We start from the raw sequence: 23,214 nt of genomic DNA, 5'->3' as shown, positions 1-23,214 counted from the left end.
CCCAGGGTCCTCGGATCAAGTCCCACATCAGGCTCCCTATAGGGAGCCTGCTTCTCCCTCTGCCTAAGTCTCTGCCTCTCTGTCTCTCTCTCTCTCTCTCATGAATGAATAAATAAAATCTTTAAAAAAATAAGTAAATAAAGAAGATCATTTCAGATGCCATCAAGGGAAATAACACAGGGAGATGTGCTGGAGAGAAACTCAAAAAAGGACCTACTTCAGACTGGGGGAGCAGGATGCTCAGGAAGGCCTCTCCAATAGGTGACATTAGAGCCAACGTTGAAATGACAGAGTTGGATAAGCATTCAAAACAGAATGATAGACTAGCTGGGACCTACCCACTTCCTTCTATGGGCTCCTCCACCCGTATGAGATTCAAGCTTCTATGTCATCGTTCTTCCTCAGAGTGTCTCTTACCAGACTAAGCCCTGAGCCCAGAAGCTGGTTCCTGTCATCTATAGCATCTATAGCTCCAAGGTGCCCAGCGCTGTGCGGGGTACACAAAAGGCAGGTAGAAAATCTTGCATGAATTCATGGAGGTATGACCAAATGATTAAATGTATTGAGGGGTATCCCAGAGTGTGAGAACCGAACATCAACCCTTAGCCTGGAAATTTCCTGGTCGGGGCTTCCTGAGCCCTTGGAGGTTCTGTTTGATACTGGGTTAGCCAGGATTGCCTATAAAACCCTGCATTTCTGGGCAAAGTCTGGTTAGTATTGAACTCTCAGATCTTTATTGAGGATGAGGGACTTCTTAGAGGAAGAAATACAGAGGCCAGGAGTGGGGATGTCCCTGAAGAGAGAGGCCGCCCTCAAGGCCTGGTATGCTGAAACCCTGGGCTGAGAGTCATGGCGAATCCTGTCCCCCTCACCAGTAGATGGCTTGGAAAAGTTACACACACACACACACACACACACACACACACACCTCCAGGGCTAAAGTGATTCCAGGTCCCTTCCCCCACCAACAGTCCATACTCAGGAATAGCTGAGGATAGGGAATGAAGTAACTCACCCAGGAAGTAGCTGAGGACATCCTTGTCTCCCCACTACCCTAACCCAGTATCTGTCTCAATGCACAATGCACAGATGCCATCTGCAAAGGAAGGGAGCAGAAGAGTCTGCAGGAGGGAAGCCAAAGAACCAGCTGGCAGCGTAGGAATCACAAAGACCCATTTTCCTTAAGTAAACTCTCCACCCAGTGTGGGACTGGGACTCACGACCTGACCCGGGATCAAGAGTCACATGCTCTACAACTGAGTCGGCCAGGTGTCCCACAAAAACCCACTTTTCTTTTTCTTTTTTAAATTTTTTTAAGATTTTTTTTTTAAGATTTTATTTATTTATTCATGAGAGACACAGAGAGAGGCAGAGACAGGCAGAGAGAGAATCAGGCTCCATGTAGGAGCCCGATATGGGACTTCATCCCGGGACTCCAGGATCATGCCCTGGGCCAAAGGCAGACACTCAACAGCTGAGCCACTCAGGTGTCCTGTTATTTTCCTTTTTTTTTTTTTTTTTTAATTTATTTGAGAACGAGTGAGTGAACAAAGGGAGGGGCAGAGGGAGAGGGAGAGAGAGAATCCTCAAGCAGACTCCCTGCAGAACGCATATCTGGACTCGTGGCTCAATCCCACAGCCCTGAGACCATGACCAGGAGACTATGACCTGAGCTAAAACCAAAAGTTGGCCACTCAACCAACTGAGCCACCCAGGCACTGCTACCAAGACACATTTTTCAAATCCCAGCTTTATTTCCTCAGGAACAAAATGGAGAAAACACAACCTACCTTTTAGAATGAGTGTGAAAAAAAACAAAACGTGTGTAAGGGCCCCAGAGGCACCCTTTTCCCTTCCAAGTTGCCAGATCCAACCCTCCCAGAAACTGGGTCCCAGGGCTCCAGTCTTAGAGCTAGGAAGGAGCAGATGCTGCCCCCTGGTGGATAAATTGGTCACCATCTGATCCCGGAAAAAAAGTGGAGGAGTAGAGGTTAAGTGGTGAGGGTTCCATCGCCTCCTTTTGGAGTCTTCCTATCAGCCTGGGCCTTTCCTACAGTTTGAGGTGGGACTGAAAAATCTACCCTCTTCAAATTTTTCTGAGGAGGTGAGGTCAAATTTAAACGAACAGAGAAGCAGGCCCCATGCAGGGAGCCCGACGTGGGACTCGATCCAAGGTCTCCAGAATCAGGCCCTGGGCCAAAGGCGGCGCTAAATCGCCGAGCCACTGTTGCCCCAGAAAAGTCTGATTTCAATGACATTTCCCATAGTGTTACTGAGGGCCTAATGACAAGTGCCGAGAAGGCTGAGGCAGGAGGAAGCTCCAGGGCAGGGAAGGTTATGAAGAGCTAAGTCCCAGCCATGTTTCCGTGTCTGGGAGGATGGATGTCCAGCATCCATTTGCACCAGAGCCTAGCATGCAGGGGACGACTCGGCTGGAGGAGATTTGTGTGGTCGGCAAGGAAGAGCAACGAGGGTGATGATGCCCTGCAAGAGCAGGAGGGTGATGATGCCTTGGAAGCAAGGAACGACCAAACTGAGACAGGCAGAGAGGGAGAAAGCCAAGTTCATGCTCCGGAGGGAACAGGGTGACAGCCCAGGTATCCAAGCTGGCTGGGCTTTCCTTGAAGCATTCACAACAGGAGCCAGTCCCCAGTGATCTCATCCTCTGTCCTCTGACGGGAGGCTTCTCTGCCAAGCCCTCCATGTTGTCTTCCATACACTGAGAGGTAGGGTGGCTCCAAATAGTGGTTCTCATATTTGAGAGTATACCAGAATCACCTAGAGGACTTACTAAAACATAGATTGCTGAGTCCCACTTCCAGAATTTCTGACTCAGTCGGTCTCAGGCTCACAGGCCTGATAAATGTACATTTATAGCAATTTCTCAGATAATACTGATGGTGCTGGTCTGGGGGCCACATTAGGAGGAACACTGACTTGAAGGATGAGTTCCAATCCTGACTTAAACATTTCCAGTGAGCCCTTGGGCAAATTATTTACCTTCCTAGCCTCAACTTCTTCATCTGTAAAATGGGATCATGCTTCACTCACATGGTTGTCATGAGAATTTAAATAAGGTTAAATGTGTGAAGGACTCCACAAAGGACTTGGCTTATAAAAAGTCCTCTTGGGCAGCCCCGGTGGCGCAGCGGTTTAGCGCCGCCTGCAGCCCGGGGTGTGATCCTGGAGATCCGGGATCGAGTCCCACGTCAGGCTTCCTGCATGGAGCCTGCTTCTCCCTCTGCCTGTGTCTCTGCCTCTCTCTCGCTCTCTCTGAATAAATAAATAAATAAATAAATCTTTAAAAAAAAAAAAAAAGTCCTCTTTACCCAGGGTGGCTCAGCAGTTGAGCATCTGCCTTTGGCTCAGAGCATAATCCCCGGGACTGGGAAGGAGTCCCACATCGGACTCCTTGTGGGGAGCCTGCTTCTCTCTCTGCCTATGTCTCTGCCTCTCATGAATGAATAAAATCTTTTTTTTTATATAAATTTTTATTTATTTATGATAGTCACAGAGAGAGAGAGAGAGGCAGAGACACAGGCAGAGGGAGAAGCAGGCTCCATGCACCGGGAGCCTGACGTGGGATTCGATCCTGGGTCTCCAGGATCGCGCCCTGGGCCAAAGGCAGGCGCTAAACCGCTGCGCCACCCAGGGATCCCATGAATGAATAAAATCTTAAAAAAAAAGAAAAGTCCTCTATACCTGGTAGATATGATAATATTAAATTATTTATCTCAACCATAACACCAAAAAATAAAATTTGACCCAGGAAGCTAGTTTGTTTGTTTGTTTGTTTGTTTGTTTGTTTGTTTATACTGAGGTGAAGGCAGGCGCTCAACTACTGTGCCACCCAGGCGTCCCAGGAAGCCACTTTAATATGGAATATCTTTCTTAGATAGGGCACAAAGTGACATGGACAGATTCTTGGCTGCCATTTCTTTTCCAATGTATATGACTTAAAGACTTGCTTTTAGTATTTCATGTGCATATGAACCTCCTTGGACCCTATTAAAATGCAGATTATGGTTCAGTAGGTGTTGTAGACTGAACTGTGCCCCACCTCCCCAGTTTATATACAATATAATATACAATATTTTATTCAAATATATATTCAACATGTATATATTGATGCCCTACCCCCCCCCCCATGTGGTGGTATTTATAAGTGAGGCCTTTTGGAAGGTAATTAGATTAGATGAGGCCATGAAAGTGGGGCCCTCATAATGGGATTCATTCCCTTATTTTTTTTTAAGATTTTATTTGTTTGTTTGTTTGTTTTATTTAAGAGACACACACACACAAAAAAAAGACACAGAGAGAGAGAGGCAGAGACACAGGCAGAGGGAGAAGCAGGCTCCATGCAGGGAGCCCAACGTGGGACTCAATCCCGGGACTCCAGGGTCAGGCCCCCGAGCTGAAGGCAGACACTCAACCACTGAGTCCCCCGGGCAGCCTAAATTAGGTGTTTTTAGACCAGGGGTCAGCAGACTACAGCCAGCCAACAGGTTCGGCCCCTCTGTTCTATACTGCAAGTCAAGAACGAATTTTACATTTTTCAAACATTGTATAAGAAATAGCTCACAGAGAATTTTCAGGCCGTGAAACTATTTACTCGCCTTAACTATTTACTCTCTGACCCTCTAGAGAGAGCCTGCCTCCTCCTTTTCATACCTTTAAGTATGAAATCAAAACGTTTTACCTTGGCTCAGAAGGTAAAAAGAAGCAGGGTTAAGGAGCAGGTGTAACACGTGTCTACACTCCTACATTCACACCATTGCTTCTAAGCCTGAAAAGGGTTCTAGGGAAGCCTGTCCTGTCCGTTGGCCCCTCAAGCCATCAGGTCACTGGAAAAGCAAAACTCCTCCTGGGTTTACCTAGAAGGAAAAAACGGAGATCAATTGGAATCAAGTCCCACAACTGGCTTCCTACCAAAGAACCTCAAGATCTTAGAGACTGGAGACGCTTGAGTAACTCAGCTGTTAGCACGGAGACTGAGTATCCAGCAAAAAAAAAAAAAAAAAAAAAAAAAAAAAAAAAAAAAAAAAAAATCTGCTCCTTCAAGAGAAACCACGAAGCGCCAAAAATTATCAAACCCGTCTTCCCTACATGGTTCACGCGAAGAACAGAAGAACGTCGGTCTACTACCATCTCCAAATAACTAAAACCTGTTTTTAGTCACCAACCGTTTCCCCCGAGGGGGTGCACCGTTCCTGGAGGTACTGCAATACCAGGTCGATGCGCGGAGTGGACGGAGCAAGCTCCTATTCCATCTCCCTGCTCCAAAAATCCATTTAATATATTGTCCTCGGATAGAGGACGTATCAGATATTAAACTGATAAGAACAGATACTACACTTGATCTTAGCCAAAAGGCCGAGAAGCGATACCGCCGCGCACCCCCCCGCGCACGCCCTCCCGACGACGTCCACCTTACACTCACGGTGACTCGCCTCCCGCTCCGCCCACGTCCCGCTCCCCCCGCTTCTCCCACCGTGGCACGGGCGGCACTAGCCGCTAGGCTCTCCTGAGCCCTTGTAAAGTCTCTTCCTTTTAAAAGACAAGTGATGCATCTGTCGCTGCTGCGTCTGCATCGGTCTGTAACGCCCCTTTTAATTTGAATGCCCCACCCTTTAGCGCGCCGGGTGACGCGCTCACACCCCGCAGGCCGTTTCCGGGAATTGCTCGGTGCAGGGAGAATGGAATCCGGGATGGGGGGGAAGGGGGGGTCCGCCTTCAGTTTTGTACGGACGTAGAGAAAAGCCAGGACCAAAGAGGGTTGAGGGTGACGGCAATAGGGTCTGTGGAAGGGCGCTGTTGGCGGAGTCTTCCTGAAGACAAAGTTGGAAGATATACCCATTAGAAGCGCTTAGAGCGTATCGTATTAAGTTGGCTCTACGTCGGCGGAAAGACGAGCTTCGTATCTGCCAGTTGAGGGTCTCATTCTGAGCCAGGGGAGCGAAAGGCCTGGAGGAAGGGCTTCCCTGAGCAGAGAGGGTCGCCTCCCTGCAAGAGGGAAGGCGGACCACAGAAAGTGAGGCGGGAGGCGGGTCCGTTGATTGGGAGGCCGGGATGCCCCGCTGCTGGGATTTTCTCCGACTCCAGTACCTGCCTCTATCCCCGCTTCTGAGAATGGATTCTATCTTGGGCTTTGTACGTAAAGCTCCCAACTCCGGGGACATCGTTTCCCTTCGCGTCTTACGCAGATGGATACTCTGGATTCTGCTTGTGTGTCACCTCCTCCTGGAAGCCTTCCTTTTTTTTTTTTTTTTTTTTTGGAAGCCTTCCTTAAAGACCCTTTTACACCCTGCCTCCAGTCTGATTAGCGGCCCTCATATGCATTTCATCCCACCTGCGAATTCATTTCAGGTACACCACTCACCACCTTTTTGGGCAATCTTTGATCGCTCCCACTTGAAATCTGAGATCATTGAGGATGGTGACCTCATCAGTATCTCTGTATCCCATCACTAGCTCAGTGCTTGGCATATAGTAGGTGGTGTAAACGTTGGTTGAGTGAAGAAGCGATTCCCAGATAAGACAATCAGAGAAACAATTAGGAGGCTACTGGTCAAATCCAGGGGTTATAAGCGTGGTCAGGATGGTGGGACACCACAGAGGAGAGATGACTGTCACATGATGCTCTGGGTATTAAGGCCAATCAATTCCTAAATCCTCTCCCCTGACGTTTCCCTGTGGCAAAGATTGCTGATTCTCAGTCAGCATTTACCTTTCATATCCTCCTTCGGAGAAAACTTCAGTTTACTAGAGGGGTTAATATTTCTTTCATTTGATATCAGAAAAACTAGAAGGTATCATGGATGTAAGACCGAAACCCAGTCAGTACCTTCACCCTGCAAGATGAAAAGCATGTTCTAGGCGTTGCCTGGGCCTTTCCCCTGGACTCAGTGCTCTATTGTACTACCTCACTTAATTCACTCAACAGCTCTACAAGGTGGATGTTATTATAATTACACAGGGCCAGAACTATAGTGAGGCCAAAGGGGAGGGGCCAGATTTAAGAGAATGTCCTCCGCAAAACTCTCCAGTAATCAAGATTAAAATATTTTAAGAATTTATTTAAATATATTCACAAATGAGATGCCTGGATGGCTCAGTGGTTGGGCTCTGCTTTAGGCTCAGGGTGTGATCCTGGAGTTCAGGGATTGAGTCCCACATTGGGCTCCCTGAGGGTAGCCTGCTTCTCCCTCTGCTTTTGCCTATGTCTTTGCCTCTCTCTCTCTCTCTCTGTGTGTGTCTCTCATGAATAAAAAAAGATATATTCACAAATATACACAACTTGGTTTATTTGCTTCTCATCTTGGTAGAGGTTTTGTTGCTGTTCTATTTCCCAGCACCTCAGTGTTCAGCACATATTCCACACTTGATAAATATTTGTTGAATGAATGAATGAGAGTCACCCAAAACAATATATAATGTGCTTAGCTTGCACCTGAGATGGCTCTTCGGGCCTTTTAATCCCATGCTCTCTGTTTAGATGTGTATATCAGATCATCTTATACTCACTAAATTGGTTTTGCTGAAAGGGGGTTGCTATGAACCCAGCTCCCAGAAGCTTCTTCACTCACCCTGGATATTTCCAAATGTCTTCCAAGTCCAAAGGCCTTACCAGTAGGCAGGTGGCCAGCTGTCAGACAACACTCTTAACTCATTCATTCCTTTATCTAACAATGATTGCTGAGGATAGACTCATTAAACTTTTGGGATTAAAAATGTCTAGACCTACTAGAAGCTTGGGATTATAATACATGTCTGTTGTAGATTAGCAGGAAAACATGTAAAGTGCTCATCGAGGGGATCCCTGGGTGGCTCAGTGGTTTAGCGCCTGCCTTCGGCCCAGGGCATGATCCTGGAGTCCCGGGATCAAGTTCCAAATCAGGCTCCCTGCATGGAGCCTGCTTCTCCCCCTGCTTGTGTCTCAGCCTCTCTCTCTGTCTCATGAATAAATAAATAAAATCTTTAAAAAAAAATAAAGTGCTCATCGATAGGGAAAATACACAGCCTTTGGGGTAACTTACTATTAATCTGTTCTAGAACCTTGTTGTTGAAAGTATGGCCTGTGAACTACAGCATCTGTAACACCTGGGAACCGGTTAGAAATGCAGAATGTCAGACACCACATCAGACCTACTTTCTTAGTTTGCTCTGGCTGCCATAACAAAATACCATAGACTGGGAGCTTAAATAACAGAAATTTCTTAGTTAAGGACGCTAGAAGTTCCAGTTGACGGTGCCAGCATGATAGGGCTATACTGAGGTCCCTATTGGCTCACAGATGGCCACCTTCTCCATATGGTAGAGAGGGAACAAGCTCTCTGGTGCCTCCTCTAAGAGAATGAATCCCTGGAAACGCCTGGGTGGCTCAGCAGTTGAGCCTTAGCCTTTGGCAAAGGGTGTGATCCTGGAGTCTTGAGATGGAGTCCCCCATCAGGCTCCCAGTAGGGAGCGCTCTTCTCCCCCTGCGTATGTCTCTGCCTCTCTCTCTCTCTCCCTCAATCTCTCATAAATAAATAAAATCTTTAAAAAAGTAAGAAGCAAATCAGGTTATTCCTAATAATCATGTCTGATAAGTTGTCATCTCATCATCTCCCGGTTTAGAGATGTCAGATGGAAGGGTTGACGGAGGAGGCCAGGTGACTCGCTAGGTCCCACAGGTCCGCAGGGCTTAGCGCCCACGCACGCCAGCTCCACGCTCCGGGGCGCACCCGCCCCACCCCCCACCCCCGCCCGCGTCCCGTCGGCGGAGGCAGCGGGCAGAGGACCCCAGAGGACCCGTGTGTCAGCATCGGCAATGCTCAGTCTCCTCGTGGGCCTGACTCAGAAGAACCATTCCTCGTTTGTCGGCGCCCCCGGCTTCCTCGGCCTAGCCTGCCCCTTGCACTCGCCAAGCTGTGTGGTCTCGGGCCAGTTGCCTAACCTCTGCCTCCACCGCTCCTTCCCTCCTTCCGCAGGTAAACTCTGCAAGTTGGACGCGAAGAGAGCGCTGAGCGCAAGTCTGGCCCAGCCGAGGAGAAGCGTCTGGCTACGGTATAGCGCACGCGGCTCACTCGTTTCGGTGTCACAGGCACGACGCCTCCACTGGTACCTCGTGGCACCTAGGACCCACATCCTGGACCACTCAAACCCCCAGGTCAGGTCACGAGCTACCTCGGCCTTCCCTCAGTCCCACGAAGGAGGGAACGTAGGAAGGTGGCCACTTCTGCCCTGGGGAAACGGAGGCCCAGGGGGTTAGGTAGATGCCCAGGGAGCCCTCCCGATGGGGCGGTAGGGAGGCCACCCGTTCAGGGCCCGGTCTCGGGTCCCAACTGGTGTCTGGAGCCCTTGGCAGGTGACGCCAGCCAGGCGCTTCTGGGCTCCCCACGCCCTGGCCCCAGCCAGCCTGTAGGGTCCCGCAGTGACGACGTGAGGAGCCTCCTGGGCCCTGGGACGACTCCGCGCCAGCCCCCGGCGCCAGCCCCACGCCCGGTTCCACGGCCCTCCCCCGAGGCGGGCCAAAGCGGGAAGCCGAGGGCGCCTGGCCCGCAGCCGGGTTCCGCCGCCCGCCGCGCCTCTAGGGCTCCGCGCGCGGAGGGGCGGGCCATTCAAATTAGGAAGGGCCTTGCGGGGCCGGCGACGACGCGACGACGGACGCATCGTTTGTCTTTTAAAAGGAAGAGACTTTACAAGGGCTCAGGAGAGCCTAGCGGCTAGTGCCGCCCGTGCCACGGTGGGAGAAGCGGGGGGAGCGGGACGTGGGCGGAGCGGGAGGCGAGTCACCGTGAGTGTAAGGTGGACGTCGTCGGGAGGGCGTGCGCGGGGGGGTGCGCGGCGGTATCGCTTCTCGGCCTTTTGGCTAAGATCAAGTGTAGTATCTGTTCTTATCAGTTTAATATCTGATACGTCCTCTATCCGAGGACAATATATTAAATGGATTTTTGGAGCAGGGAGATGGAATAGGAGCTTGCTCCGTCCACTCCGCGCATCGACCTGGTATTGCAGTACCTCCAGGAACGGTGCACCCCCTCGGGGAAACACTGGGTTGTCAAAGACAGAGCCTAAGTTCTCCGGAGCCGCGCTTACAGAGGCTCTTTGCTGTTCTCGGGGAGGGTTGGGAGCGGGGCTTAGCGCAAGAGGAAAGCTCAGGGCGAGACTCGAATCGAAGTTGACTTCTTGTTTTCTTTTCTTCTCCAGCTCTGCTAACCTCAGCCGCACTTTCACGGTTTGTGGGAGCAACTGACCGTTGTACTACTGTTTTTCTCTTTCTGGTTTAGGTTGTTCATTTCCCTAAAGCTGTTTTTAAGTTTTAGTTTTGCCTCTTTTTTTTTTTTTCCCTTAAGTTTTCATTTACTTATGAAAAGCAGAGAGGGAGAGAGAAGCAGGCTCCATGCAGGGAGCCTGACGTGGGACCCGATCTTGGATCCCCAGGATCACGTCCGGGGCTGAAGACGGCGCTAAACCGCTGAGCCACCCAGGCCTGCCCCCTTAAAACCCTTAAGACACCTGGGCGGTTCAGGGGTCGAGTGTCTGCCCTCATGAATCTAGGGCCTGATCCCAGAGTCCTGGGATCGAGGTCCGCAAAGGGCTCTCTGCAGGGAGCTTGCTTCTCCCTCTTCTTCCTCTGCTTAGGTCTCTACCTCTCTCCGTGTTTCTCATGAATAAAGAGAATATTTAAAATCAATAAGGGGGGATCCCTGGGTGGCGCAGCGGTTTGGCGCCTGCCTTTGGCCCAGGGCGCGATCCTGGAGATCGAGGATCGAATCCCACGTCGGGCTCCCGGTGCATGAAGCCTGCTTCTCCCTCTGCCTGTGTTGTGTCTCTGCCTCTCTCTCTCTCTCACTGTGTGCCTATCATAAAAAAATATATATATATATATATATATATATATATATATATATATATATATATAAAATCAATAAAATCTTTTTAAAAAGGATCTCTTATAAAATTTGCCAGCAAGGAAAATACCTCGGCGTGAGGCAGATTTTGTCTCCTGTCTCATGAAATTCTGTGGGTAGTCTGAATATAATTTAACAAAACAAGTAAATCAAATACATACGAATAGGATAAAACGTTTTTAGATGAACTGTTTTTTTGTGTGCCTACAATGGAATGTTTCAGCTCTATTGTTTATTTAAGTAATCTCCACACCCAATGTGGGGCTGGAACCCGCGACCCAGAGATCAAGACTTGCATGCTCTACCAACTAAGCCAGCCAAGCACTCCTAGGTGAATTATCATTATTATTATTTGTATTTTTTTACTTTTTATTTTTTTTCCAATTCTATGTATTTATTTGAGATAGAGTGTGTGTGAGAGAGCATGAGCAGGGGGCAGAGGGAGAGGGAGAATCGGACTCTGCTGGGCAGGGAGCCTGACTCAGGCCTTGATCCCAGGACCCTGGGATCATGACCTGAGCTGAAAGCGGACGCTCAACCTAACTGACTCCGCCTGAAACCTTAAAGTTTTGCTAAGCTAAGCTAAGAGATGAGTTACTTTCGTTAGATATCCGGATCACATCCAAATAAGATAATAAATGAAACATTGAAACATCGCTTACTGAACAAAAAAAGTGGCTTATCCGCTTTTTGCTTTTTTTCTTAAATAGAGGAATTGAATATATTTGGATCTATTAATAAACGTGTTTAGTGCCACAGTAAGAAATGTACATGAGAAAGCATGTGTTTCTAGAAATTACAAAAGGATAAATCTGCCAAGCCACAAAATGCTAAGATGGTTCACGGTGGCTTGCTTCTTAGTTTTCACTGGAAATTAAAGATTTCTAAGAGTTAAGCATCCTTGGGATCCCTGGGTGGCGCAGCGGTTTAGCGCCTGCCTTTGGCCCACGGCGTGATCCTGGAGACCCGGGATCCAATCCCACGTCGGGTTCCGGGTGCATGGAGCCTGCTTTTCCCTCTGCCTATGTCTCTGCCTCTCTCTCTCTTTCTCTCTCTCTCTCTCTGTGTGTGTGTGTGTGACTATCATAAATAAATAAACATTTAAAAAAAAAAAAGATTTATTTATTGATTTGTTGGAAGGGAAGGGAGGGGAGGGGCAGACGGCGAGAGAAATCTAAGCAGACTCCTGGCTGAAGACTCACCCCGCTGTGGGGCTTCATCTCACGATCCTGAGGTCACGACCTGAGCAGAAACCAACAGTCGGACGCAGCTGACTGTGCCATCCAGGTGCCCCCCACTTTGGATCTTAAACAATGGGCCAGACTCCCAACATTCTGCTCTTGGGAGCGTGTTTTCCAGCTTCTTAAATCAGTGCGTGCCAACGCAACCCCCGCCCCCCCTCCCCCCGCCCCGCCCCGCCATGCCATATGCACCTGAGTCTGTTTCCGCGTCTAGTTAGCTCAAATCTCTTTCTGAAGCTCAGTTTTCCCATCTGTTAAGTGGAGATCATAAACCCTGACCCACGTCCTCACATGGTGGATGGGAATAAGGATCCACCGATAACCAAGATGTAAAACAACCAGCCAAGAGTAAGGGTCCCCTTAATTCTGTGAGAGGAGGAAGAGGAAGAAAGCTGAATGAAGATATTGGGCGGTGGTCCTTGGCAGCCTCGATTTCTTCAGGTGAAAAACATGATAGATAACATTTTCCCTTTGGGATTGTGGAAAGACCAAAACAGAAAACGAAGGGATTAGCTGGCACACAGTGGGTGCTAAATAATGGCAGGCAACTTGTGAAGCCCCGTTCTGGGTTCTGAGTCTCACTAGTATTACAGATCTAATCTAGCGGGACATGAAACTTGCTCTCCAGCACATAAGCCCTGCTATTTTAGTCCCAGGATCCTGAATATATTCGGGATGAGAGGCTGGGGGCAGGCGCTCTGTGGGCCCATGCACTGCCTTGACCACCACGCGTAACATCCTGGGCTTTCAGGCTTGGATCAACACCGACACGTGTCAAAGAAACGCAGTGTGACAGCTCCACGCTTCTTTGTTCGTCTCTCTCCAGGAGCATTAAGGCTTTTTTATTATCCCAGCCACAGTTCTTGGAGGCTCTGAGTCACTAACAACTTAAAAAGAAAAAACGAAACCTTGCCTCCTGTGTTCTGGGCACCCTCCTTTTCTCTGTCTGACCACCAGAAGATTGTGGAAACTGCTTTGCAGACTCTCCTCAGAGGTTCAGAAGGTAAAGGTGAGAGAAGAGCGGTGAGAAGATTGGGTTGCGTATATTGGTTGTGAGAGCTGAGATCCTAAAAACTATGTTTGCTGCTGCTCCCGTCTCTCTCCCTCAGTCATCAAGTCCTGTAGCAGAACGCTCGTCAACCCGTAAGGTACACGTGCGTTCCAGGAGAGTCTTGTTAAATACTCTGTGGCTCTGCATTTCCAACATGCTCATGGGACCCCGGTGCTGCTGGGGTAGGGACCACACTTTGAGCAGCAAGGTGGCAAACTGTCCCACCTCGAGTGATTTTTCTAAAGATTCTATTATTTTTTTAAAGATTATTTATCTATTTATTCACAAGAGACACAGAGACAGAGGCAGAGACATAGGCAGAGGGAGAAACAGGCTCCTCGCAGGGAGCCCGATGCAGAACTCGATCCCAGGATCCTAGGCTCAAGACCTGAGACGAAGGGAGATGCCTAACCAACTGAGCCACCCAGGTGCCCCGATAAACCATTTTTTAAAGTATTTTAGGGCAGCCCCGGTGGCTCAGGGGTTTGGTGCCTGCCTTCGGCCCAGAGCGTGATACTGCAGACCCGGGATCGAGTCCCACGTCGGGCTCCCTGCATGGAGCCTGCTTCTCCCTGCTTCTCCCTGTGTCTCTGCCTCTGTGTGTGTGTGTGTGTGTGTGTGTGTGTGTGTGTGTTCTCATGAATAAATAAATAAAATTTTTTAAGAAAAATAAAGTATTTTATTTAAGGGCACCTGGGTAGCTCAGTGGTTGGACATCTGCCTTTGGCTCCGGGGGTGATCCCGGATCCTGGGACAGAGTCCCGCATCCGGCTCCTGGCGAGGAGCCAGCTTCTCCCTCTGCCGTCTCTGACACTCTTTATGTGTCTCTCACGAATAAATAAATAAAATCTTTTTCTTTAAGTATTTTATTTGTTTATTTTTCATTAGGCTCCACATCAGGCGTGGGACTTGAACTCATGACCTCGATATTAAGAGTCACGTGCTCGGAGGACCCAGCCAACCAGGTGCCCCCTAGAATAGGAAATCACTACTTCACGATGATAAATATTCCTTTTCCTTTTTTTTATGTACATTTTTTTAAAAAATTATTTATGATAGTCACAGAGAGAGAGAGAGAGAGAGAGAGGGGCAGAGACACAGGCAGAGGGAGAAGCAGGCTCCACGCACCGGGAGCCCGATGTGGGATTCGATCCCGGGTCTCCAGGATCGCGCCCTGGGCCAAAGGCAGGCGCCAAACCGCTGCGCCACCCAGGGATCCCAAATATTCCTTTTCCTTGACAGAACATGCATATCTGCAATCCAAAGCACCTCATTCTAAGATGAAATGCTACAAAGCTAAATTGGCGAGCACAAGATGGCCTTAGGAGCGTGGAAGGGAGCGGAACTATACTAGAACCCAGGCAGAGTCATGATTACGACAGGCCCAGAGGTTGGCTAGTCACTTTCTATAGGTACGGGTCACATTATATAATATTTACTGATTCGTTTACTCAATGAAATATAGTCAGCGTATGCCACGTTCTGTTCGATGGAAGCGCTGGAGGTATAAATGTGCACCAAACAGAACAAGCTCCCCGTTCTAGAGCTTACATGCTATGAGGCTAAACGGCAATAAATAAATGTATAAAATGTCAAGTGACGCCGTGCTGTGGAATACAGGGAAGCCAGGTAAGGGAGAAGCAGGGGCCCTGGGTGGATGAGGGAAGATGAAGCACAGGACTCTCTGCCAGCTGTTGATAGTCTCCCTTTCCAGACGAGGAGGCTACAGAGAAAGGACCTGCCTGACAGGTTTTGGCCTGCGTCTGGTTCTCACCGATATACCGTATGCGGAACATGTGTCGTGGGCCACCTGGGTGGCTCAGCGGTTGAGCGTCAGTCAGTCTGTGGCCCAGGTGGTGATCCCGGGTCTTGGGATCGAGTCGTGCATGGGGCTCCTGGGAGGGAGCCCGTTCCTCCCCCTGCCTATGTCTCTGCCTCTCTCTCCCCCTCGGTCTCTCATACATACATACATACATACATACATACATACATACATACATGCATGCATGAAAGAATGAATGAATGAATGAATTGAATCTTAAAAAAAAGAAAGAAGCCTGTATCCTTACTGCTAATAATCATGTCTGATAAGTTGTCATCTCATCATCTCCCGGTTTAGAGATGTCAGATGGAAGGGTTGACGGAGGAGGCCAGGTGACTCGCTAGGTCCCACAGGTCCGCAGGGCTTAGCGCCCACGCACGCCAGCTCCACGCTCCGGGGCGCACCCGCCCCACCCCCCACCCCCGCCCGCGTCCCGTCGGCGGAGGCAGCGGGCAGAGGACCCCAGAGGACCCGTGTGTCAGCATCGGCAATGCTCAGTCTCCTCGTGGGCCTGACTCAGAAGAACCATTCCTCGTTTGTCGGCGCCCCCGGCTTCCTCGGCCTAGCCTGCCCCTTGCACTCGCCAAGCTGTGTGGTCTCGGGCCAGTTGCCTAACCTCTGCCTCCACCGCTCCTTCCCTCCTTCCGCAGGTAAACTCTGCAAGTTGGACGCGAAGAGAGCGCTGAGCGCAAGTCTGGCCCAGCCGAGGAGAAGCGTCTGGCTACGGTATAGCGCACGCGGCTCACTCGTTTCGGTGTCACAGGCACGACGCCTCCACTGGTACCTCGTGGCACCTAGGACCCACATCCTGGACCACTCAAACCCCCAGGTCAGGTCACGAGCTACCTCGGCCTTCCCTCAGTCCCACGAAGGAGGGAACGTAGGAAGGTGGCCACTTCTGCCCTGGGGAAACGGAGGCCCAGGGGGTTAGGTAGATGCCCAGGGAGCCCTCCCGATGGGGCGGTAGGGAGGCCACCCGTTCAGGGCCCGGTCTCGGGTCCCAACTGGTGTCTGGAGCCCTTGGCAGGTGACGCCAGCCAGGCGCTTCTGGGCTCCCCACGCCCTGGCCCCAGCCAGCCTGTAGGGTCCCGCAGTGACGACGTGAGGAGCCTCCTGGGCCCTGGGACGACTCCGCGCCAGCCCCCGGCGCCAGCCCCACGCCCGGTTCCACGGCCCTCCCCCGAGGCGGGCCAAAGCGGGAAGCCGAGGGCGCCTGGCCCGCAGCCGGGTTCCGCCGCCCGCCGCGCCTCTAGGGCTCCGCGCGCGGAGGGGCGGGCCATTCAAATTAGGAAGGGCCTTGCGGGGCCGGCGACGACGCGACGACGGACGCATCGTTTGTCTTTTAAAAGGAAGAGACTTTACAAGGGCTCAGGAGAGCCTAGCGGCTAGTGCCGCCCGTGCCACGGTGGGAGAAGCGGGGGGAGCGGGACGTGGGCGGAGCGGGAGGCGAGTCACCGTGAGTGTAAGGTGGACGTCGTCGGGAGGGCGTGCGCGGGGGGGTGCGCGGCGGTATCGCTTCTCGGCCTTTTGGCTAAGATCAAGTGTAGTATCTGTTCTTATCAGTTTAATATCTGATACGTCCTCTATCCGAGGACAATATATTAAATGGATTTTTGGAGCAGGGAGATGGAATAGGAGCTTGCTCCGTCCACTCCGCGCATCGACCTGGTATTGCAGTACCTCCAGGAACGGTGCACCCCCTCGGGGAAACACTGGGTTGTCAAAGACAGAGCCTAAGTTCTCCGGAGCCGCGCTTACAGAGGCTCTTTGCTGTTCTCGGGGAGGGTTGGGAGCGGGGCTTAGCGCAAGAGGAAAGCTCAGGGCGAGACTCGAATCGAAGTTGACTTCTTGTTTTCTTTTCTTCTCCAGCTCTGCTAACCTCAGCCGCACTTTCACGGTTTGTGGGAGCAACTGACCGTTGTACTACTGTTTTTCTCTTTCTGGTTTAGGTTGTTCATTTCCCTAAAGCTGTTTTTAAGTTTTAGTTTTGCCTCTTTTTTTTTTTTTTCCCTTAAGTTTTCATTTACTTATGAAAAGCAGAGAGGGAGAGAGAAGCAGGCTCCATGCAGGGAGCCTGACGTGGGACCCGATCTTGGATCCCCAGGATCACGTCCGGGGCTGAAGACGGCGCTAAACCGCTGAGCCACCCAGGCCTGCCCCCTTAAAACCCTTAAGACACCTGGGCGGTTCAGGGGTCGAGTGTCTGCCCTCATGAATCTAGGGCCTGATCCCAGAGTCCTGGGATCGAGGTCCGCAAAGGGCTCTCTGCAGGGAGCTTGCTTCTCCCTCTTCTTCCTCTGCTTAGGTCTCTACCTCTCTCCGTGTTTCTCATGAATAAAGAGAATATTTAAAATCAATAAGGGGGGATCCCTGGGTGGCGCAGCGGTTTGGCGCCTGCCTTTGGCCCAGGGCGCGATCCTGGAGATCGAGGATCGAATCCCACGTCGGGCTCCCGGTGCATGAAGCCTGCTTCTCCCTCTGCCTGTGTTGTGTCTCTGCCTCTCTCTCTCTCTCACTGTGTGCCTATCATAAAAAAAAAAAAAAAAAAAAAAAAAAATATATATATATATATATATATATATATATATATATATATAAAATCAATAAAATCTTTTTAAAAAGGATCTCTTATAAAATTTGCCAGCAAGGAAAATACCTCGGCGTGAGGCAGATTTTGTCTCCTGTCTCATGAAATTCTGTGGGTAGTCTGAATATAATTTAACAAAACAAGTAAATCAAATACATACGAATAGGATAAAACGTTTTTAGATGAACTGTTTTTTTGTGTGCCTACAATGGAATGTTTCAGCTCTATTGTTTATTTAAGTAATCTCCACACCCAATGTGGGGCTGGAACCCGCGACCCAGAGATCAAGACTTGCATGCTCTACCAACTAAGCCAGCCAAGCACTCCTAGGTGAATTATCATTATTATTATTTGTATTTTTTTACTTTTTATTTTTTTTCCAATTCTATGTATTTATTTGAGATAGAGTGTGTGTGAGAGAGCATGAGCAGGGGGCAGAGGGAGAGGGAGAATCGGACTCTGCTGGGCAGGGAGCCTGACTCAGGCCTTGATCCCAGGACCCTGGGATCATGACCTGAGCTGAAAGCGGACGCTCAACCTAACTGACTCCGCCTGAAACCTTAAAGTTTTGCTAAGCTAAGCTAAGAGATGAGTTACTTTCGTTAGATATCCGGATCACATCCAAATAAGATAATAAATGAAACATTGAAACATCGCTTACTGAACAAAAAAAGTGGCTTATCCGCTTTTTGCTTTTTTTCTTAAATAGAGGAATTGAATATATTTGGATCTATTAATAAACGTGTTTAGTGCCACAGTAAGAAATGTACATGAGAAAGCATGTGTTTCTAGAAATTACAAAAGGATAAATCTGCCAAGCCACAAAATGCTAAGATGGTTCACGGTGGCTTGCTTCTTAGTTTTCACTGGAAATTAAAGATTTCTAAGAGTTAAGCATCCTTGGGATCCCTGGGTGGCGCAGCGGTTTAGCGCCTGCCTTTGGCCCACGGCGTGATCCTGGAGACCCGGGATCCAATCCCACGTCGGGTTCCGGGTGCATGGAGCCTGCTTTTCCCTCTGCCTATGTCTCTGCCTCTCTCTCTCTTTCTCTCTCTCTCTCTCTCTCTGTGTGTGTGACTATCATAAATAAATAAACATTAAAAAAAAAAAAGATTTATTTATTGATTTGTTGGAAGGGAAGGGAGGGGAGGGGCAGACGGCGAGAGAAATCTAAGCAGACTCCTGGCTGAAGACTCACCCCGCTGTGGGGCTTCATCTCACGATCCTGAGGTCACGACCTGAGCAGAAACCAACAGTCGGACGCAGCTGACTGTGCCATCCAGGTGCCCCCCACTTTGGATCTTAAACAATGGGCCAGACTCCCAACATTCTGCTCTTGGGAGCGTGTTTTCCAGCTTCTTAAATCAGTGCGTGCCAACGCAACCCCCGCCCCCCCTCCCCCCGCCCCGCCCCGCCATGCCATATGCACCTGAGTCTGTTTCCGCGTCTAGTTAGCTCAAATCTCTTTCTGAAGCTCAGTTTTCCCATCTGTTAAGTGGAGATCATAAACCCTGACCCACGTCCTCACATGGTGGATGGGAATAAGGATCCACCGATAACCAAGATGTAAAACAACCAGCCAAGAGTAAGGGTCCCCTTAATTCTGTGAGAGGAGGAAGAGGAAGAAAGCTGAATGAAGATATTGGGCGGTGGTCCTTGGCAGCCTCGATTTCTTCAGGTGAAAAACATGATAGATAACATTTTCCCTTTGGGATTGTGGAAAGACCAAAACAGAAAACGAAGGGATTAGCTGGCACACAGTGGGTGCTAAATAATGGCAGGCAACTTGTGAAGCCCCGTTCTGGGTTCTGAGTCTCACTAGTATTACAGATCTAATCTAGCGGGACATGAAACTTGCTCTCCAGCACATAAGCCCTGCTATTTTAGTCCCAGGATCCTGAATATATTCGGGATGAGAGGCTGGGGGCAGGCGCTCTGTGGGCCCATGCACTGCCTTGACCACCACGCGTAACATCCTGGGCTTTCAGGCTTGGATCAACACCGACACGTGTCAAAGAAACGCAGTGTGACAGCTCCACGCTTCTTTGTTCGTCTCTCTCCAGGAGCATTAAGGCTTTTTTATTATCCCAGCCACAGTTCTTGGAGGCTCTGAGTCACTAACAACTTAAAAAGAAAAAACGAAACCTTGCCTCCTGTGTTCTGGGCACCCTCCTTTTCTCTGTCTGACCACCAGAAGATTGTGGAAACTGCTTTGCAGACTCTCCTCAGAGGTTCAGAAGGTAAAGGTGAGAGAAGAGCGGTGAGAAGATTGGGTTGCGTATATTGGTTGTGAGAGCTGAGATCCTAAAAACTATGTTTGCTGCTGCTCCCGTCTCTCTCCCTCAGTCATCAAGTCCTGTAGCAGAACGCTCGTCAACCCGTAAGGTACACGTGCGTTCCAGGAGAGTCTTGTTAAATACTCTGTGGCTCTGCATTTCCAACATGCTCATGGGACCCCGGTGCTGCTGGGGTAGGGACCACACTTTGAGCAGCAAGGTGGCAAACTGTCCCACCTCGAGTGATTTTTCTAAAGATTCTATTATTTTTTTAAAGATTATTTATCTATTTATTCACAAGAGACACAGAGACAGAGGCAGAGACATAGGCAGAGGGAGAAACAGGCTCCTCGCAGGGAGCCCGATGCAGAACTCGATCCCAGGATCCTAGGCTCAAGACCTGAGACGAAGGGAGATGCCTAACCAACTGAGCCACCCAGGTGCCCCGATAAACCATTTTTTAAAGTATTTTAGGGCAGCCCCGGTGGCTCAGGGGTTTGGTGCCTGCCTTCGGCCCAGAGCGTGATACTGCAGACCCGGGATCGAGTCCCACGTCGGGCTCCCTGCATGGAGCCTGCTTCTCCCTGCTTCTCCCTGTGTCTCTGCCTCTGTGTGTGTGTGTGTGTGTGTGTGTGTGTGTGTTCTCATGAATAAATAAATAAAATTTTTTAAGAAAAATAAAGTATTTTATTTAAGGGCACCTGGGTAGCTCAGTGGTTGGACATCTGCCTTTGGCTCCGGGGGTGATCCCGGATCCTGGGACAGAGTCCCGCATCCGGCTCCTGGCGAGGAGCCAGCTTCTCCCTCTGCCGTCTCTGACACTCTTTATGTGTCTCTCACGAATAAATAAATAAAATCTTTTTCTTTAAGTATTTTATTTGTTTATTTTTCATTAGGCTCCACATCAGGCGTGGGACTTGAACTCATGACCTCGATATTAAGAGTCACGTGCTCGGAGGACCCAGCCAACCAGGTGCCCCCTAGAATAGGAAATCACTACTTCACGATGATAAATATTCCTTTTCCTTTTTTTTATGTACATTTTTTTAAAAAATTATTTATGATAGTCACAGAGAGAGAGAGAGAGAGAGAGAGGGGCAGAGACACAGGCAGAGGGAGAAGCAGGCTCCACGCACCGGGAGCCCGATGTGGGATTCGATCCCGGGTCTCCAGGATCGCGCCCTGGGCCAAAGGCAGGCGCCAAACCGCTGCGCCACCCAGGGATCCCAAATATTCCTTTTCCTTGACAGAACATGCATATCTGCAATCCAAAGCACCTCATTCTAAGATGAAATGCTACAAAGCTAAATTGGCGAGCACAAGATGGCCTTAGGAGCGTGGAAGGGAGCGGAACTATACTAGAACCCAGGCAGAGTCATGATTACGACAGGCCCAGAGGTTGGCTAGTCACTTTCTATAGGTACGGGTCACATTATATAATATTTACTGATTCGTTTACTCAATGAAATATAGTCAGCGTATGCCACGTTCTGTTCGATGGAAGCGCTGGAGGTATAAATGTGCACCAAACAGAACAAGCTCCCCGTTCTAGAGCTTACATGCTATGAGGCTAAACGGCAATAAATAAATGTATAAAATGTCAAGTGACGCCGTGCTGTGGAATACAGGGAAGCCAGGTAAGGGAGAAGCAGGGGCCCTGGGTGGATGAGGGAAGATGAAGCACAGGACTCTCTGCCAGCTGTTGATAGTCTCCCTTTCCAGACGAGGAGGCTACAGAGAAAGGACCTGCCTGACAGGTTTTGGCCTGCGTCTGGTTCTCACCGATATACCGTATGCGGAACATGTGTCGTGGGCCACCTGGGTGGCTCAGCGGTTGAGCGTCAGTCAGTCTGTGGCCCAGGTGGTGATCCCGGGTCTTGGGATCGAGTCGTGCATGGGGCTCCTGGGAGGGAGCCCGTTCCTCCCCCTGCCTATGTCTCTGCCTCTCTCTCCCCCTCGGTCTCTCATACATACATACATACATACATACATACATACATACATACATACATGCATGCATGAAAGAATGAATGAATGAATGAATTGAATCTTAAAAAAAAGAAAGAAGCCTGTATCCTTACTGCTAATAATCATGTCTGATAAGTTGTCATCTCATCATCTCCCGGTTTAGAGATGTCAGATGGAAGGGTTGACGGAGGAGGCCAGGTGACTCGCTAGGTCCCACAGGTCCGCAGGGCTTAGCGCCCACGCACGCCAGCTCCACGCTCCGGGGCGCACCCGCCCCACCCCCCACCCCCGCCCGCGTCCCGTCGGCGGAGGCAGCGGGCAGAGGACCCCAGAGGACCCGTGTGTCAGCATCGGCAATGCTCAGTCTCCTCGTGGGCCTGACTCAGAAGAACCATTCCTCGTTTGTCGGCGCCCCCGGCTTCCTCGGCCTAGCCTGCCCCTTGCACTCGCCAAGCTGTGTGGTCTCGGGCCAGTTGCCTAACCTCTGCCTCCACCGCTCCTTCCCTCCTTCCGCAGGTAAACTCTGCAAGTTGGACGCGAAGAGAGCGCTGAGCGCAAGTCTGGCCCAGCCGAGGAGAAGCGTCTGGCTACGGTATAGCGCACGCGGCTCACTCGTTTCGGTGTCACAGGCACGACGCCTCCACTGGTACCTCGTGGCACCTAGGACCCACATCCTGGACCACTCAAACCCCCAGGTCAGGTCACGAGCTACCTCGGCCTTCCCTCAGTCCCACGAAGGAGGGAACGTAGGAAGGTGGCCACTTCTGCCCTGGGGAAACGGAGGCCCAGGGGGTTAGGTAGATGCCCAGGGAGCCCTCCCGATGGGGCGGTAGGGAGGCCACCCGTTCAGGGCCCGGTCTCGGGTCCCAACTGGTGTCTGGAGCCCTTGGCAGGTGACGCCAGCCAGGCGCTTCTGGGCTCCCCACGCCCTGGCCCCAGCCAGCCTGTAGGGTCCCGCAGTGACGACGTGAGGAGCCTCCTGGGCCCTGGGACGACTCCGCGCCAGCCCCCGGCGCCAGCCCCACGCCCGGTTCCACGGCCCTCCCCCGAGGCGGGCCAAAGCGGGAAGCCGAGGGCGCCTGGCCCGCAGCCGGGTTCCGCCGCCCGCCGCGCCTCTAGGGCTCCGCGCGCGGAGGGGCGGGCCATTCAAATTAGGAAGGGCCTTGCGGGGCCGGCGACGACGCGACGACGGACGCATCGTTTGTCTTTTAAAAGGAAGAGACTTTACAAGGGCTCAGGAGAGCCTAGCGGCTAGTGCCGCCCGTGCCACGGTGGGAGAAGCGGGGGGAGCGGGACGTGGGCGGAGCGGGAGGCGAGTCACCGTGAGTGTAAGGTGGACGTCGTCGGGAGGGCGTGCGCGGGGGGGTGCGCGGCGGT

The 23,214-nt window shown here is 50.7% G+C and overlaps 3 non-coding genes across 3 annotated transcripts; 2 read left to right on the top strand and 1 right to left on the bottom strand.

Moving 5' to 3' along the window:
- Nucleotides 1-5,194: 5,194 nt before the first annotated feature.
- LOC140607671 (U2 spliceosomal RNA) lies at nucleotides 5,195-5,385 on the bottom strand. Its single transcript, XR_012009632.1, has one exon. It is a non-coding gene; the product is annotated as a U2 spliceosomal RNA (small nuclear RNA).
- Nucleotides 5,386-9,830: 4,445 nt separating this feature from the next.
- On the top strand, nucleotides 9,831-10,021 carry LOC140607670 (U2 spliceosomal RNA). The gene has a single exon (XR_012009631.1). It is a non-coding gene; the product is annotated as a U2 spliceosomal RNA (small nuclear RNA).
- Nucleotides 10,022-16,517: 6,496 nt separating this feature from the next.
- On the top strand, nucleotides 16,518-16,708 carry LOC140607669 (U2 spliceosomal RNA). Its single transcript, XR_012009629.1, has one exon. It is a non-coding gene; the product is annotated as a U2 spliceosomal RNA (small nuclear RNA).
- The last annotated feature ends 6,506 nt before the right edge of the window (nucleotides 16,709-23,214 follow it).

The sequence above is a fragment of the Canis lupus genome, chromosome 16, assembly GCF_048164855.1.
Source record: "Canis lupus baileyi chromosome 16, mCanLup2.hap1, whole genome shotgun sequence".
Taxonomy (NCBI): domain Eukaryota; kingdom Metazoa; phylum Chordata; class Mammalia; order Carnivora; family Canidae; genus Canis; species Canis lupus.
This window is presented reverse-complemented; position numbering and strand designations above follow the sequence as displayed.